This window comes from Acomys minous, assembly GCF_964271855.1.
Source record: "Acomys minous genome assembly, chromosome: 18".
NCBI lineage: Eukaryota > Metazoa > Chordata > Mammalia > Rodentia > Muridae > Acomys > Acomys minous.
The window spans coordinates 58,586,492-58,605,472 of record NC_140501.1 but is presented as its reverse complement, the minus strand read 5'-3'; the positions used below and the strand labels follow the sequence as shown (position 1 = coordinate 58,605,472).

The window sequence follows — 18,981 nt, the reverse complement described above, 5'->3', positions numbered from 1 at the left end:
GAGGCAGGCTTTAAGGCCAGCCTGGTCTACAGAGCAAGTTCCTGGACAGCCAGGGCTTCACAGAGAAACCTTGTCTTGAAAACAAACTAACAAGCAAACAAACAAAATCCCACCATGAGCAAAAGCAACCTAGAGAGTGTGGTAGTTTAAATGAGGATGGCCCCATAGACTCATATATTTGAATGCTTGGCCCTCTGCTGCCAGAAATGTTTGGGAAGGATTAGGAGGTGTGGCCATGTTGGAGGAGGTGTGGCCATGTTGGAGGAGGTGTGGCCATGTTGGAGGAGGTGTGGCGTCACTGGAGGCAGGCTTTGAGGTTTCAAAATCCCACACCATTCCCAGTTAGCTCTCTCTTGCTCTCTGCCTCTTGCTTATGGATTAATATGTAAGCTCTCAGCTACTGCTCCAGCACCATACAAGCCGGCTTGCTGCTGTTTCCAACCATGATGGTCATAGACTCCAGCACCATACAGGCCTGCTTGCTGCAGTTTCCAACCAGGATGGTCATCGACTCACCCTTTGAAACTGTAAACCCCAATAAACTCTTTCGTGGTCCCCTAGGTTATGATGTCTTATCACACAGCGGTAGAAAAGTAACTGAAGTGGAGAGGAAGGGGTTTATTTTGCCTTATAGCGTGTAGTCCATCATCCATGAAAATCAGGCAGGAACCTGGAGGCAGGAACTGAAGTAGAAGTCACAGAGAAATACTGTTAACTGGCTTGCTCCTCATGCTCACACCGCTATTTTTTTTTATATATATATACAACTCAGGACCACCTGCTCAAGAGTGGCACTGCCCCCTGTGGGATGGGTCTCCCTTTATCAATCATTAATCAATACAATGCCCTCATAGACCTGCCTTCAGGCCATCCTTAGGAAGGTCTTTTCTCACAGGCGTGTGTCGGCTGTACATCACAGCCATAGCTGTTCCTGGTGGTTGTCCCATGGTACTGGCATCACCAAAATGTTGAGGTCTCTGGTAGCTGGTCTTTGTTCTCATGTGTATTATGTGGGTTCTTTTTCCTCCCTTAATTTCCCCAGTTTTCACCCCCTAACACTAGACAGGAGATAAACAAGAATAGAGGGGAAAGGAGCGAGAGAAGGGGGAGAGAGAGAGAGAGAGAGGGAGAGAGAGAAGGGGAGAGAGGGGGAGAGAGAGAAAGGAGGGGAAGAGAGGGGGGAAGAGAAAGGGGAGTAGGGGAAGAGTGGGAGGGAGGGAGGGAGAGAGAGAGAGAGAGAGAGAGAGAGAGAGAGAGAGAGAGAGAGAGAATCCCTAAATCTAATTTCTTTCCTTTTGATTCTTCTTTGACCACGGCTACTAACGAATGACAACCAACCTCTGTAAATGACCAACAATTACCCACACCACACCTCTCAGGGCCCTCACATTTATGTATCCTCTGAAAGGTTTCAGGAATTCCAATATCACACAATCACACAAAAAAAAATATCTGCAGCTGGCAAAAACATGTTTTTGCTAGAGCGCAAGGCAAATCATAGTCAGTTTCTGTGGGCAATCTGAAGCAGCCCCACAGCCCTACACCTGGGACTAAAACAAAAGCACATTCTTATAAATATGCCTGTGTTTTTGAAAGAAGTCAAAATTCCCGAATTCTCAAAAATGTCACTACAATCTCCACTGCAACTGAGCGAATACTTTCATCAGTGTCCTCCCCTGGGCTTTCTTCAGGAACTCTGACCATGCCCCCATATGGTGGAAAGCCTCAACTTCTCCATGACCCATTCAGTCTAAGGTTTTCACTGCTACTGTGGCTGTTCCTTCACCAGTGGCCTCTCGTGGTGGCAGCCCTCAGCTGCCCTCCACGACTATCCCATGCCTTCAAAACCAGTACCACCTGGGTGACCCACACACACTAGCAAACCTCGCTGCCAACAGGAGCTGTACAGCTGCGGCTCCCATCTAGAGCACAGTTTCTGTGTGCTGACCCTCAGGAAACACTTCCCAGAAGATTTTACCTTGGATGCTGGTCTCTTCCTAATCACCACTAACTCCTCAGCTCCAACTGACCAGCATCAATCGTCCCAGCTCAGCAAAGCTTTCGTTTTAGAAATTCTGGTGGCTTGTTCATTATATCCAATTCATCAGACTTACATTTCCAGAACAACAGTTTCTTAATGGGAAAATACTAAGCAGGGACTTCCAAACTTTCCTCAGGAAACTTCGCCAGCCAGCCCTCTATCGCATGCATTGCTCTCAGCAGCATCTCCAAGCTCCCGCAATAGCTCGCCAAGCACTGAACACCCAATGACTTTGTCTTATGTGCTTTTACGTTACGGTGACAAAACACCATGACCGAGGATGCTTACAGAAGAAAGCATCTGATTTTGAGGCTCGCAGTTGCAGAGGGTTAGAGACCATGAGGAGGATAAAACTGAAAGGCGTGGCACTGGAGCTGGAGCTGCAAGATTACATCTTGATCCCCAAAGCACGAGGCAGGGAGCTAACTGAGGATAGCATGGAATTTTGAAGCCTCGGAGCCTCTAACCTGTGACACGTCCCTTCCAACCTCATCACATCTCCCAGTCCTTACCAAACAGTTCCGCCAACTGGGGACCAAGTATTCAAATCTATGAGCCCAAATGGAGACCCATATGGCTTTTTCTTGGCCAAAGTTCCAAAATCATTCCACAATCCTCTTCAAAACACGTGGTCAGGTCCTGTCACAGAAATACCCAACTCCTGTCCCAGTTAAGTCGCTATCGCTGTGATGAGAGACCATGACCAAAAACATCAGGAGAAGAGTGTGTTTATTTTATCTCACAGCTTACAGGTTGTCATGCAGGGAAGTCAGGCAAGACCACAAGTCAGGAACCTAGAGGCAGGAGCTGATGCAGGGGCCAGGGAGGAGTGCTGCTTACTGGCTTGCTCTTGGTGGATGCTCAGCCTGCTTCCTTAAACAACCTTCCCAGGGGCGGCGCCACCCTCTGGGGGATGGGTCCTCCCACATCAATCACTAATCAAGACGATAGATACGCTGTAGGCTTGCCTTCAGGCCAGTCTTACGGAGGCGTTTTCACAACTGTGCTCCCCTATTCTCAGATAACTCTAGCTTGTGTCAAGTTGACATAAAACTAGCAAGCACATGCCTATAACCCAAGCTCCAAAGACCCCTCTGCAACCTTCAGGCATATATACTCCTAGTTTTTTAAAGCTGGGTGTGGTTTCATGCACCTGTAAACCCAGTCCTGGGAGTGGGGGGTGGGAACAAGGGAATCTCTCGGGCTTTGTCCTAGTTTTCTCTCTATTTGGGGGTGGGGTAGGGGGCGTGGAGCTCTGACCAAAAACAACTTGGGGAGGAAAGAGTTTATGTGGCTTACATTTCATGTCACAGTTCATCACTGAGGGAATTCAAGGGAGAAACTCAAAAGGAATTGAAGCAGAGGCCATGGAGGGAACCCGGCTTATTAGCTAATAGTAAGAACCACCTGTCTATTACAGTTCTGTGGATCTGGAGTCTAAAGTGGGTTTTGCTGAGCTAAACACAGGAGGCTCTTGGGTTGATTTCTTCTAGGTGGTTGTGGGGGAAATCCATCTCTTACCTCTTCCTCTGTCTAGGGATCTGTGTCTAGGGACCGCCCACGTTCCTGGCTCACAACTCCATCCTCCATCCCTGAAGCTATCAATAACACTACCGTTATCCTCCTTCATTACATCTGCCCGCCTGGCCCTCCTGGCTTTCTCTATGCTGGACTAAAGGGTCTTGTAATACCTGGGGCCCACTCAGATGATCTTATAGATGGATACTGTCACCCCCACTTAATAGTTGGAAAATTGTGTCACCAAGCTCTTAAGAATATTGGAACACAGAAACCCCACACTCAATGTGTTTGCAGGCACTCCTGTAAGGGCCATATATGATCCCTCTGTCAAAATCAGGCTTTTAAAATTATGAGGTGTTCCCCTATTAGACAATCATCAAAACTAACTAAGCATTTTGAGAGCAAAAATGGTGTCTGTTTCTGCTTTTCTTTGTTGAGGTACTGCACCCGTACAATAGATATCCATATTCAAAGTGCAGTTTGTAAATGTTAATGTATGCTTCTACCAAGAAATGAGATTCTCAGCCAAGAAAATGATCGGAGCTGTCACTACCAAAAAGCCCTGTGGTCCTGTCCCTGGGAAATGTCGCCCTCTTTCCTGACCCCATACATCAGCTGACATTTTCTAGGATTATACAAAAGGAGAATCATACAAGATGAACTCCGTTTGGTTTTTTTGTTTGTTTTGTTTTGGGTTTTTTGTGTTTTGGGGTTTTTTTTTTTTGTCTTATAGCCTGACTTCTTTTTCCTTGAGATATAGCCATGCTGTGCTTCACACCACTCGTTCAAGCCTTTTTATTGCTTAGTGGTTTTCCATCACTTACCCAGTGGTGCACATAAGCTCCCGCTCTCCTTGTATACTACCTACTTACAGAGTAATTGAGTTGTCTGGTAGTTGTGTTCAAACTTTTAAGAGACTGCTAAACTAGCCAGGCATGAGGCGCACGCCTTTAATCCCAGCACTCAGAGAGGCAGAGGCAGGTAGATCGCTGTGAGTTCCAGGTCAGCCTGGTCTATAAAGTGAGTCCAGATCATACTTTAATACCATTTCACATTCTACTAACAGTGAGTGTCCCAGTGACTTTACGTTCTTTGCAGTTTTGTGTGTGTGTATGTATGTATGTGTGTGTACATGTGTATGTGTGTATGTGTGTGCACGCATGTGTGTGTGCATGTGTATGTGTGTACATGTGTGCAAGTGTGTGTGTGCGTGCACGCATGTGTGTGCCGGTTTCTTGGTTTGCTTTATCCTGTAATTTGTATTTTTTTTATTAATTTCCTACGTGACCACTGATTGCATCTACATCCCTCTCAACCTTCTCTCCCTCCTGTCTAACTCCTCCCATGCCTTATTATTCCTTCCCAAATTCAAGACCTCTAGCTCTTTTTCTATGTGCATTGGTATAAGGGTGCCTGCTCACTTGGAACTGGCATTACAGACAGTTGTAATGTGTTTTATGGGTGCTGGGAATTGTACCCAGATCCTTTGGAAGAACAGATAGTGCTCTTAACCACTGAGCCATCTCTCAGCCCCAAGGTCTCTAACTAATTAACTATCATTGTTATTTTATCATATTTAAATGCTATTATATTATAATGATAATATAACAAAACAACACTAATAGTTATGTTTGTTATTAACTAAATAATTATGACATAATGATTAAATACTTATATAAGTAATTAAATAATTATGATAACATATAAGTAATGTGTCAATTGATGTTGCCATTGTTCAGATAACTGTATTGTAGAGATTTATGTGAGCATTTTCTCTGTCATACCTTGCCGCAGGTGTTCTGGCTAGTTTCATGTCAACTTGACACAAGCTAGAGTCATCTGAAAGGAAGGAACCTCAAATGAGAAAATGCCCCCATAAGATCTGGCTATGGGACATTTTTTAAATTTGTGATTGATGGAGAGGGCCCAGCTCGTGGTAGTTGGTGCCATGCCTGGGTTCTATAAGCAAACAGGCTGAGCAAGCCACGAGGAGCAAGCCAGCAAGCAGCACCCCTCCATGGCCTCTGCATCAGCTCCTGCCTCCAGGTTCCTGCCCTGCTCGTTGCCTATCCTGAATTCCTTGATAATAAATTATCATGTGCAGGTGCAAGTCCAATAAAATCTTTCCTCCCCATTTTGCTTTTCAGTGGTGGTGTTTCACCGCAGCTGTAGTAGCCCTAAGACAGATGGTGTCCCGAACCTCTGATTATTAGAATCCTTCCACCTTTTTTGTGATTTTTTTTTCCTGAGCTTTGGGTACTGGGGCTATGTCGCAGGTGTATCAGTTGTGGTTACAAAGCCTTTGGTTACTTATTCTCTCTGCCTTTTGACCAGCTCTGGATCTTTGTAACCGTCATCTTTTGTTCCAAAAAGAAGCTTTTTTGATTAGGGCTGAGAGCCACACTTACCTCTGGGTACAGGGACTTATCCATAGAGGGTGTATTCATTCAGGAAAGCAGCAGTGGTAGGTTCTCTGGGACTCACGATCTTAACCATATTTGGTATCAACAGCTTTAAAAAAAAATCTTAGTCACTTGCACCTCCTTGATGGTTGGTGAGGTTGAGCATTCTTCATGTACTCAGTTTTTCCATCTATATGTCTCCTTTAATAAAATGTCTATCCAACTATTTTGTCTGTTTTCATGTTGTTATAGTATAGTCATTTCTAAATATATTCTAGGTAAGTCTTTAACCAAATACATAGTTTGCAAATGTTGTCTCCCATTTTACGACTTACCTTTTCATTTTCTTTAATAGGCTTTCATTACACTTATTTACTTATTTATTTAGGTGTGGGAGTGTGAGTGCACATCCACACGCATGCCACAGCCTGCAAGTGGAGGTCAGAGGACAACTTTCAGGGATCATTCTCCAGGCTTGAGGCTGCAGGCACCTGTACCTGCTGAGGCACCTATCTCACCAACCTAATAAAACTGTTTTCTTAACAGTGTATGTTAAAGAGATGAAGTTCTTAATTTTGATAAAATTTTATGCTATTAGGTCTGAGGCTCCAGGCCAGTCGGGCCACATGTACTAACACAGCAGGGCTTTCTGGAAAGGAAATGCTAGTAGCCTGCCTGTGTGTCTGGAAACACTCCCCAAGTGTCTGGATTACAGGATGCTTACAAACTCCATGTTGCCAGTCTCAGGGGCAGCAGAGGGCTACCTTCTCCAATATTATAAAGACAAGAATTAACAGACCTTAATTAAATGTGCCCCTCCTCCTCGACACCCTCAGAGGCACCCATTTCTTACCCAGAATTCCCTTCTTGCCCCCTGTCCACAGTCTGTCTTCAAGCCTGTGCTGTGAAATCTCCATTTTCCTCTGAGATCTGTAAAAAGGGTCCCATGCCTTGCCTGTAGGTCTGAACCCCCTTCAGCACCCCGGCCATGCTTCTGTCTGTGTGCCATGGCATTAATAACTTCTGTTCAACTTTTTACCCGAAAGGACAACGTGCCTTAGAGTCCCCCTTGAGCTCCAAACCTGAGGCCGTTCCATTCCTTCATTGTTTTCTTTCATGGGTTGCATATTTTATCGTACTTATGAAATCCTTTCCTAATCCAGGATCAACAGTGATTTCCCCCTAGGTGTTGCTACAGAAGCCAATGACTCAGAGCAGTAAAGGCCCATTAAGGGAAAATACCTTCTGGTCAAGAGAATGGGATCTCTCTGGCCTACACGGAGACCTGATGTTTCAGCTGGGCATCAGTCACCTAGCCAAAGGCCTTTCCCAGGAAGGTGGGTTCATCTCAAGCCATTCTGAGGATGGTAAGTCGGCTGACTTTCCGGAATAGCTCAGAAAGGCGTAGGTTGTAATCACCGTCTGACTCTGTTCTGAACATGCTTTCCCCAATACCTTGGGCTCCTTGATCTTTAATGTTCCTGCCCATCCCTGCTGCGTGGCTGCTGGGCATCCCATGGCTGATTCCACCCCAGCTTAACTCATGACTTTCCCTTTCTTAGCTCTATCTCCTCCTGCGGGCACAGGCTTTCCCTGCCCTGGTCTTTTAAAATCAAGTCTATTAAAGTTATCCTCAAGCTACTGTTAGAGTTCATTCTTAAATTCTTTTATCATGAGACTAAGACCCCCCCCCCAAGAGGGGACCTCAGTGTCCCTGGTACCAATTACACAGCTAGATTTTGCTGGTGACCTGTGATGCCCCTGAGCAGATTTTCACATAGGGTACAGACAGGATTGTGCTTCCTCTTTCTGCATAAGAATGTCCATCTGAGCTGGGCGTGGCGCATGCCTGTGATCCCAGCACTGGGGGGGGGGGGGGGCAGAGGTACCTGGATCTCTGTGAGTTCAAGGCCAGCCTGGTCTACAAAACCAGTCTAGGACTGCCAAGGTGAAAGAAAGAAAGAAAGAAAGAAAGAAAGAAAGAAAGAAAGAAAGAAAGAAAAGAAAAAGAAAGAAAGAAAGAAAGAAAGAAAGAAAGAAAGAAAGAAAGAAATGTTTATCTGGTCTACCACTATTTTCTGACAAAATAATCTGGTTTTCCACTGAATTCTCTAGATGTGATTCTGTGCAATTACTAGTTTTCCATCTCTCCACCATACCAGCTTGTCCTAAGAATTGTAGCTTTCTAAGTCTCCAAATCAGATGCTCCACATTTGAGCTATTTTTAGATGCTTTACATTTTATGTACTGTAGGAATGGATTCTAATTTTTCATCCAAGGATGAAAATGTGTGTCTGGTGCCGGCTTCTATTGTGTAGGCCGTGTAGCTGGAGCTGGGGCGGCCTGAAGTATGCTGCAGACAACACTGAACCCCAGTCCGCAGTCAGAGCCCAGGGCAGTGACTGTCCTCCCAGACACCCAGCTCCAGCCCACTTTTACCTCCTGAGCTACAGCTGGAAAATCCCCTCTGGACAGCAACTCTGACAACAAAAAGGGTTTCCCTCTTTTTTTAATCACTTCTCGAAGGCCACAACCACGTGTTGCCTGTGACCTGGTATTTGAAAACTGTTGTTTCATACATTTGAATTGGTTTGAGGCCTGTTTGTTTCTTAAAGTGAGAGGGTAAATCAGATACCTGTTCAGTCTTTGTTTCTTTGTTAGTTTGCTCTGAGACCAGGGTCTCATTATTTAGACCAGGCTGGTCTTGAACTCACTGAAATCTGCCTGCCTCTGCCTCCTGAGTGCTAGAACTAAATGCACGCCTGGCTCCCTGCCATCATCTTAATTTTTTTCCCATTAGAAACAAAAAAGTTGACACATCACATACCTTAAAATGCACACAAGACACCACACAGCTGCTCTCCACAGAGTAGACAGAACTTGGTTGGGGAAAGGCCTAGGGGAAGCTTCTGATGTATTTTGCAGGGACATCTTGCAGCTTGAGATGCAGACAGATGAGGCCTTTGTATTCCTCTTTGGGGTGTCCCCATCCTTCCAGTTAGCCAATGAGACCACAAGGATGGGAAGTGGCAAAAAGCAGCCCCAGGAGACTCTGGAATCTCCCTGAAGGAAGACTGTCCCCCAGGTCTTCTCCAATTCTACGGTAGAGAGTATGGAGCACACTGGGCCATCCCTCAGGGTAGGCTAGATGCTGATGAAAATAAGCATCAGAGTATGGGGTCCATGGGCCGTCCCCTCAGGGCCTGACTAGGCACTGCTATAAATGAGATACCCCCTTGATGTATTGTGAGCTATCCACCAGAGAAGACCACTCAGGCATGGGTTCAAGGCCGCAGAAAGTCTTCATTAGTGGCCTGCGACTACGCTAAGTGTTTGGAACTTGAGTGCCGTCCTGAGCCTTCCTTGGGGTAAACTTTTTTTTTTAAGTTTTATTTATTTTTATTTTACATGCAGTGGTGTTTTGCCTGCACGTATGTCTGTGTGGGGGTATTGAATCCCCTGCAGCTCTGGTTACAGACAGCTGTGAGCTGCCATGTGGGTGCTAATTGAACCCGGGTCCTCCAGCAGCCATTGTCCCTAACCGTTGAGCCATCTCTCCAGCCCCTCTCTCAGCGTAAACTTTTAAGCACAAAGACAATATCCTAAGGCGACCCACCTCCGTTAGCAATAACAATTAGCCAGAAACAGAACTACAGAAGCCAAAAAGCAAGGTTGGTGCATCTAGGGACTCGAATGATGGACTTTGATGGATCAGGTCTTTGATCTGGTACAGCCATCATGGCCTTAGTTGTGCTAAGGTCTGGGAGCCTGTTACAAGTGCTGCTCAGCTGTCCTGTATGCTTTATTGCGCTACCTACCTCTGCGGTAAATGTCTAGACTACAGACAGAGGTGCACCGGCTACCCACACTGGGAGTGAGGCTCTGTGTTAGTCAACTTTGTCATCACCATGATTTCCATGATTTATACCTGTCAGATTGTTCTCTTTGGAGTATTTTCTCCCATAGTGGTCCATAAATACAGCTGTGTGACTGTGGGGTGGGGTGTGTGTGTGTGTGTGTGTGTGTGTGCGCGCGCGCGCACGCTCACTCGCACCATATCAAGGGAGGTGCTATATTAACTTCTCTTGATGTCTCAGTGATGGAAACCTTGAAGGTGGCTTCTTTAGAACCAGAAACAGCTCCATTTCTGGGCCTCAAGATAATCAGGTTTATAAAGGAAGATGGTTGGATAGAATAAGGCTTCTAAGAAGAGCGACTGTTCCAGTAGTCAGTGGAGTGCACGCAAGGACGGTGGTGTGATCAGCTTTGAACTCTGGCTTGACTAGATGGCGAGGATTGGGATTTTTTTTTCTTGGGAGGCACGAAGGGCCTTTGATGATAACAACAACCATTTGAGAAATCCCAGTATTTAAGAACGCTGGAATGAGGCCGGCTTCCTCCTGAGAGCCAGTTCCTCACACACACCACAGGCCGCTTCCAACTCGAGGCTAATTGCAAGTGACGTGCACCCAGCAGATTTTATAAAGCTGTAGAACCAGGGTATCTTTTAGTGAATGCAAAGTATTTGCTCTTAGATTACACACAAGCTATTGTTCATTCATCAAAGGCTGAGCACCTGAGCTGGTTAGGTTTGTTTGTTTGTTTGTTTGTTTATCAACTTGACACAAGACCAAATATTAACTGAGAAATCCCTTCCACCAGATTGGCCTATAGGCACGTCTGTGGGTTTTGTTTTGGTTTTTTGTTTTATTTCTAGTTAATGACTGATGTAGGAGGGTCCAGGCTACTGTGGGCAGTGGCATTTCTGGGCATGGTAGTCCTGGCTTTATAAAAAGGCAAGCTGAGAGAGCCCTGAACAGAAGCCAGCAGGAAGTACTCCTCCGTGGCACTCCTCCATGGAGGCTGCTTTGGTCCCGCCTGCCTTGAGCTCCCTCTCTGACTGTCCTTAGTGGTGGCTGGTGGCTGTAAGCTGTGGGGTGAAACACACCCTTTCCTTGCCAGGTCGCTCTGCTCAAGCTGTTTATCACAGCAGTAGAGAGCAGACCCGGCATGCCCCCCCAACGTTCAGGACGAGAATCACAGTGGCCCAGAAGGCCAGCTGCCCACTGACCGCCTTAGACCGAGAACTTCTTCCGCCATCGGATTTGCAGTGAACGTGCAAAGCCGGGCCCTGGACTTTGGGTTTCTGGTATTCTACAATGTCCCGTCTGCGGAAATGGCTCAGATGTGCTCACCCATGTGCACCTGAAAGGCACCTGCGTCCCCTACCTCACTGTCTCCTCACAACAGATCTGAAATGTTTGCCAACTTGCTTCTGACTTTAAAGCTTCAATGTGAGGTATTTCTCAGAGAATCCTTAGTCTGAAGGAATCAACTTCTCTTCCTTCACAGGAGGAGGAACCAATGACGACAGGAAATGCGTCAGGGTTTTATTGCAAACTAGCTTTTTTTTTTTCCCCCTTTAGGAACCTGATACAATGCTCAAATTTCAAAATTATTTTAATTCTCATACCGCCTGATAGAAGAATTGGTTGACAGATGGATGGGACTGTGTTTATAAAAGATACATGCAGGTTTAGAGGCAAGAGTGAGGATTCTTCAATGCCCTGGAGAATGGTCTCGTATCTTTACCATAGACTAACATACCAAAGCTATACCATAGACTCGGTGTTCAGTTGGTGCCTACCTGCATGGCCACGGGGAAAGAGCTTGTATTTAAGTATGAGACATGGAATGCGTGCGCAGATCCCCAACAAAAACAGTAGCTGGGTGTGACGGCACACGCCTGCTGTTCCAGTGTGTGGGAGGTAGAAACAGGAGGATCAGGGGGCCTAGCGCGTCCACTGCTACACTGTGAGTTTGGGGCTAGCCTGGGCTACATGAAAGCCTCTATTAAAATAAAAAAGAAAACAATAATTTCGAGGAAGTTTAGGGGCACGTACATTAGCTTGGGACAGTTGTGGCCACATAACTATCTGACAAGGGAGTGGATTCCTGTGTTTCAAGCCCTTGGGGTTGGAAATGAGGTGCAGGAGAGGCTCAGAGAAGATATTTTGTTCGCAAAACTCTTCAGAAAGTCAACATGGTTAAGAACTGCTGAAAAGCATCTTTTTAATGGCTCTGAGGCCACTCAAAACACAGAGGGTCATCTACCAAGCGATGCACATTCTTTTTAATTTGCAAGCCAGCTTTAAAACTTTGGATCTGAGGCTGAGCAAGTGGCAGCCTGGACATTTTTTTCAATGGAGGAGTGGATTCCTGCTCTCACCCATAACGGCATAGCTGACATTTTTCCTTCCGTAAGACTTCCATCCTCTTGACCTTTACAGCGGACCTTCTGACAGACGCTGCGCTGTTGCTTACACACTTATCACCTGTTTGGCTGCCTGACAACCCGCTGGAAATTACTTCCCTGAGAATCATGGGAAGTGGACAGTTGGGTGGACCAAGCGACCAGTGGTGCCAGTGACATTTCTTCAGTTTCCAGTGTGATCGACAGAGACCAGCGGCAGTTTTTGTGAGTAGCCATGATTCTGTTGTCAAGTGACGGGTTAGTAAGGTGCCTGCTACTGTCACTTCTCGGCCGTCACTAAGATCTCAAGTAGTATTGCAGAGGTGGGTGGATCACTGTGACCTTGAGGTCAGCATGAGCTATACAGAAAGTTCCAGGCTAGCCATGCTACATAGTGACATAGGAGACCCTATGTAAATAAATAAATAAATATACAAGATAGATAGATAGATAGATAGATAAAATTGTATTATGATCCAAACCATAACAGGTAATTTACACATCCATTATTTGAGTTTTGGGTGAGCTTTCTTTCCTGCTAAACAGTTCCTGGAACTTGTGTTGCTCTGACTGAGGTTTCATACTGGGCTCTGGATGTTCATAGCCATATCCAAGTTTTTTCTGCAGAACAAGACATTTCATTGGACAGGTCTAAATGATGAATTCTGCAAGAAAACCTTGGGAGAAAATTAATCCACCCATCAACCCATCCACTCACCCACCTACCCATCCATTCACCTATCCATCCATCCACCCGCCCACCCACCTACCCATCCATTCACCCATCCATCCATCCACCCACCCACCTACCCATCCATCCATCCATCCACCCACCCACCCACCTACCCATCCATCCATCCATCCATCCACCCACCCACCTACCCATCCATCCATCCATCCACCCACCCACCCACCTACCCATCCATCCATCCATCCACCTGCCCACCCACCTACCCATCCACCCATCCATACTGTGAGGGTACAAGCATCCTCTAAAACATACATATTTTGAGCTTGACTATATATTCCAGGAGTTCTTTCTTCAGCATAGACCTCAGTGCCAAGAACAACTTAGGGATAACCCGGCTTCTGAGTTAGTTCCCTCCTTGAACTCTTGATTGGCAGGCACCTTAGAAAAGCACGGTCGTGAGCACGGCAGCCCCGGGCCAGGCTGTGAGGCCTGTGAGGCGTCAGCAAGCCATCCAGGGACTGCATCCCCTTAGCCTCAGTCTTGCCACTCCCTGCAGGCCTCCTCTCTAGTCACGGTGAGCTAATTATTGAAGGCTTCCCCGCAACTTCCCCCTAAATGAGCATCCCCAGAAGCAGCCTCAGAGCCCCTCTCTCTCACCTGTCATCTGTCATCTTTCCCCATTGTCCCTCAGGTTGATCCAGGCTCTGGTCCCAACAGCGCTCCCAGGTACCCCTCCTCCTTGAAGACAGTCCGAGAACCCTCCCCCAACTGTGAGTTCCACCCCTGAAACACCCCCCCACCCCCCCCACCCCCCGCCGCAGTCACCATCATGGCAAACTTAAGTCATTAAAACCAAAATGATGGACTAGCCAACGAGCTCTGGAAATCTCCTGTCTCATCGCCCTGGCTCTAGGATCACAGTTGTACATTACCACATCTGGGTTTTGCAATTTCTACGTGGTGTTGCCAGGGATCCGAACTCAGGCCTCATGATTACGTAGCAAATATTTTACCAACTCCCATCTCCCCAGTCCCTCGCTGGCACATTTTACCAAACAATTCAAACTCAGTACTTGTGGGGGGCGGGGGGGAGGGGGGGAGGGAGAACATTATAGCATTTAGGTACAAAATTTTGCCTATACTGTGCACTAGCTGTGAGTGAGTTAGCTCTCTGCCAACTTGCTTGATGGACATTCAGATGAAAAGAGATGATGACAAATACAACCATTTGCTTGGTTTGCTTTAAAACACTGGTATAATTTAGGACCGAGAACATTCCAGTGCATTTGTCTGGGTGGATCTCAGTATCACTAGACCTCGGGCAATTCAGAGAAGCTACTGTGTTTCTAAAGAAGGTGCATCTATGTTGCATATTTATTTCTTTTTAACTGCACTACGTGTGTGTAGTGCACACACACACACACACACATACACACGCATACTACAGCATGGGCATGAAGAGCAAAGGGACAAATTGTGGGAGTTAATTCCCTCCTTCCATCATATGATCCCCAGGAGTTGACTCAGGTTGTCAGACTTCTGTGGCCTCTGAATACTGAACACCCATGTTTTCATGCAGATTGTAAAAACTGCCAATGGAACTGGTTACAACATGTTTTGTTTTGTAAATTCATTTCTAAGAGACTTAGCTGTATGTTTATGTATAATTTGTTGTTATTTTGGGTTTTTTTTGTTTATTTGTATTTTTGTTTTTTTAGTCAAGGTCTCAATTTATAGCCTTGCTGGCCTGGAACTCCCTATGTAGACCAGATTGGGCTCTAAATCACGGGGATCTGCCTGCCTCTGCTTGAGTGCTGGGGGACTCAAGGCATGCGCCACTACACCTAGCTCCATTATAAAAATAGTTTTAAGTGTCATAAGCAGCGTGGTTATTAACTTTTCTTTAAGGGAACTTCACAAAATATAGTCTCTCTGTTTTCTCCTCTACATACACTATTATTAGAACGAAGATTAATGAAGGTGCTTCTCTGAGGTCATGTTTTGTTTTTGTTTTTGTTTTGTTTTGTTTTGTTTTATTGTAACAGAAAGGCTTATAGAGTGAGTCTAAAATGTCCCGTTGTTTAGAGAGAGTTTCTAGAAACCTCAGCAGATTCGAGCTCTCTTCCCATCAAAGGAAACTGGAGGGAAGCAGCTCCCTGTGTGTAGGCTAAGCTTGCGGCATTGACGTCATTACAGAAGCAATTCCAGGTGTCCTTCGAGCTCCGTGTTGGGGGAGGGGAGGGCTGGAGGGGTGGGGACCAGTGGAAGCAGGTCCCACCCCTTTCCTTTTCAGTCCTTCTCTGAGGTTTTCTAACCAGGCGGAGACAAAGTTCAGATACCACCACCACCACCACCACCACCACCACCACCCCGCCCCCGCCATATTGTGCAGTGTGTGGATTCCAGCTTGCTTTGTGGGACATTGAGGCCCACCACCAGCCAGGTCTGGCCTGCTGCAGACGGCTTCTCCCTTTCAACATGAAACCTACCTACTTTGGAGGGTTTGGCTCTCTATTGATAATGCTATAACTTTTAACCTATTCGTCACTGACACTGTGCATTTAAAAACCTACCAGTGCTTGCATTGTTGTGGAGTTTCTGGAGCTAATCTGTCCCATGTGCTGGGACAGTATATGCCACCTTCTGAAAAGCTTTTTACTTTAACCTAATAAAACATTTCATACATACATATGCTAGTATTTATAAGCACATTTAAAAGTACAAGATGTGGCCAGGGGTGGAGGTGCACGGCTTTAATCCCAGCACTCAGGAGGCAGAGGCAGGTGGATCTCCATGAGTTCGAGGCCAGCCTGGTCTACAGAGTGAGTCTAGGACAGCCAGGGCTACACAAAGAAACCCTGTCCTCGGGGACTGGAGAGATGGCTCAGTGGTTAAGAGCATCGCCTGCTCTTCCAGAAGTCCTGCGTTCAATTCCCAGCAACCACATGGTGGCTCACAACTGTCTATAATGTAATTTGATACCCTCTTCTGCAAATAAAGCATTCATATGCAATAAATAAAATAAATAAATAAAAATAAAAGAAACCCTGTCTTGAAAAACAAAAGTACGATATGGAAAGTGTTGGTGTAAATATTGAAACAACTTATATTTATTCCCAGCATGAAAATAAGAATTTATCTTAAATAAAACTTCCCACCAGAGGAGTAGGAAGGGGTAAACATATAAATTGAATTTAAATGGAAAGTTTGGTTCTCAAGAGCTTTCCAAACCCACAAGACTAACTTCCCTCAGCAGCCACCAGAGGGAGCTATTTAACCTTAAACAAACTGTATACGCCTTCAGTACTAAACCTTGGAGTAAATTACTCAAATAATCTGGCCTAGAAATTTTAAGAACTATTGAAATAAAATATGCGGTGTGTCCAAAGAGAGAAGCAAGGGTATCGAAGAAAGGAGTGGGCAGCATTCGAGAAGGTGAGCACGGCTGAGACCCGTTCCTGGGGCGTCCGTAAGCCTGGACCGCCATGCTTGCAGGATTCTTGGCTGATGTAGGAACACTCTTTTCTATAAGCAAGAGCGATGTCGTCAGCCGATCCCACATCTTCGGGCTGGCCTTCAGGTCCGAGGGCACTCCTTCCCACTGCTTACAGGCTGTGTATACATCCCATCAGGTGACCTGCGGGGGTCACTGTTGCCTCCACCCCACGGACTGACTTTGTTCTCGCCACTGTGCTCAGAGTCCACGTGGGGCTGTTTCCTAACAAACCACACACAAACTAGCCGGAAGTGGGTACTTTGGCAGTTGGTCCAGATCTTCACGCATCTGCCAAGAGAGCCAGGGAAAGTCATTTTTGATTCGGGTGGGAATGTCCCTTTTTATTCACAGCCGGCTGGGTGGGAGGAAAAGTTTTCATCTTGCCATTTTCTATAGCAGCACAGAAGAAGCTTTTTGCTTTGGAAGCGAGGTGGACGTGAAGCCCGAGTTCAGAAAGGCCCTGGGTCCCATTCCCAGCACCACAAAACTGCAAAAACTAAGACATTACGATTTTTAGAGCCTGCGAAGAACTTCAAAATAACCACCTCACTGTTTGACACCACTAAATGGAATGGAACATCTCAGTATACAGACCCCCCAAAGTCTAATTAAAAAGCTAAGGGCAGTAAAAATAACAAACAAATGAAGGAAGGCAGCCAAGCAGAGAGGTGCTCGGCAGCCAGCTCCTCCGTATTGCTGATGTTTTGAGGATGCCAGAGGTGACCACAGCCTTCCCACCGCACAGAAACTTCCTTTCCATTAAGAGTGTGCTTAGGGGGTGTTGTTAAGTGTCATCAGGCATGTGCTAAAGGCACATTCACAGCCAACGTGTGAGACAAGCCTTCCTTTGCTTTTCTTCGATGTTAATTTCCTGGGTAAACTACCAGAGCAAACTGCGACCAAGGAGTAGTGGGCAGGGTAACCCGTGCTGCTAAATGCCGCAAGGGCGGGTGATACAGAAACACAAGCAGTAGACTGGGTCCCAGGCCAGAGCAAGAGGACAAGAGGCCAGGACAGTGCTTCAGCAACGTGAACTTAGTTAACAGGAACCACTGCCCAGGGACCCCTGGCTGTTTTGGAAACCGGGGAGCCTCTGTTTGGCAAGAACTAGATCTGATGTTTTCAGCAGTATTTATTGTAATAATAAGGAGGCTTTATAAGTTCTTCTTAATTCCTTTATTAAAAAAAAACAATACTAACCCCATTATACAACTTGCATACTTTTATAAAAACTAAAAAAAAAAAGCAAAACTATATTTTCCAGAGCCGACGGTATTGCATAAGAAGGGCGCTGTGTTGGAATTCCACAGCTCCTTTCTGTGTCGGCTGTAATGGGAGACAGCTGACTCCCCTATCCGCTGTAGACTTAATTGGAATCTGTCGAAATATGTTGTCTTAGTTGAAGCTGATGAAGAAAATCTGGCCTCACCCAGATTTGGGAGTGGAAAAGGAGGCACACTTTAGAGGTCCTTTAGATAGTGGTGGCTTTGTTTGAGCCCCTGCCTAAGTGGGGTTTCTTAAGTTGTTTGAAGGGACCTGAGAGACGGTTCGGCAACTTAGAACACTGGCTGCTCTTGTAGAGGAACTGAGCTGGGTTGCCAGGCCCTAATGGAGGCTCACAACTCCTTGTAATTCTGTCTCCAAGTAACCGGATGCCCTCTTCTGGTTTCCTCGGCCATCCAGAGGCACTTGTACACACACAGACACACACATATGCATATGCAGACACACACATGTTCACACACGTGCATACATAGACACACATGTACACACAGAGACACACACATGCACACGCAGAGACACATATGCACACATAGACACACACATGCACACACAGGTGCACATTTTAAAGGTTGGTTGCAATGTGGAATTGGATAGCATCAGGAAGTTAGTTTGGTGATGATTTTAGGCATGATTAAGTTTGCCCTACTTGAGGCTCCCAAGAAGGAAAGCTACACTGATGATTGAGACACAGGGACCTTCACGGTCTAGCCACGCCCACCCCTCTCCGTGTCCGAACACTTGGTGTTGGTCACAAGCAAAGCCCATCTCTTCCATGAATGTTTCTCTCACCTTCTTAAGCCTCAGGAGCAGCTTTGCTTTCTCACATCTAGCAATGTGGTTGTCAACAGTTTATGCTCTCAAGTTTAGATTAATTACTAAGAAAATGCCTAATGATTGGTTTAGCTCATGGAAGAGCCTCTTAAATAAGTTTTTGTATGTTTTTCCCACAAGAAAAAAACGTATGAAAAATTATGTTTCCCAATCAGGTATTCATGGATATATTTGTCAGGGCGCATGCACACCCAGAAAATGTAAATAAAATTATGGATATTTGTGCCTATGGAACTTTCTTCCACTATTAATTCTCTCATTCCCTCTCTCAGAGCTAAAAACAACTGAGCCACATTCCTGACAGCTATATTTACCTTAGTTTTTGGAGAACTGTAAAGCAGGTTTGCTAGATATGACCAGAAAAGCCACCAGACAGATGTGCCGGCCCTCAGAACTAAGCGTATCCATCCTTCCTCAGTTGTGCCCGTGGACTCTCGCTTCCCTGTGCTTCGTGTTCACAGT

General features: G+C 46.0%; 1 protein-coding gene across 1 annotated transcript in view; it reads left to right on the top strand.

Moving 5' to 3' along the window:
- SPATA13 (spermatogenesis associated 13) overlaps positions 1-18,981 on the top strand; it is a 271,150-nt gene that overhangs the window by 15,136 nt on the left and 237,033 nt on the right. The window contains exon 2 of the mRNA XM_084767572.1: positions 12,255-12,442. The gene's annotated coding sequence lies outside the window, so the exon portion shown is untranslated. The remainder of the gene's footprint in view (positions 1-12,254; positions 12,443-18,981) is intronic.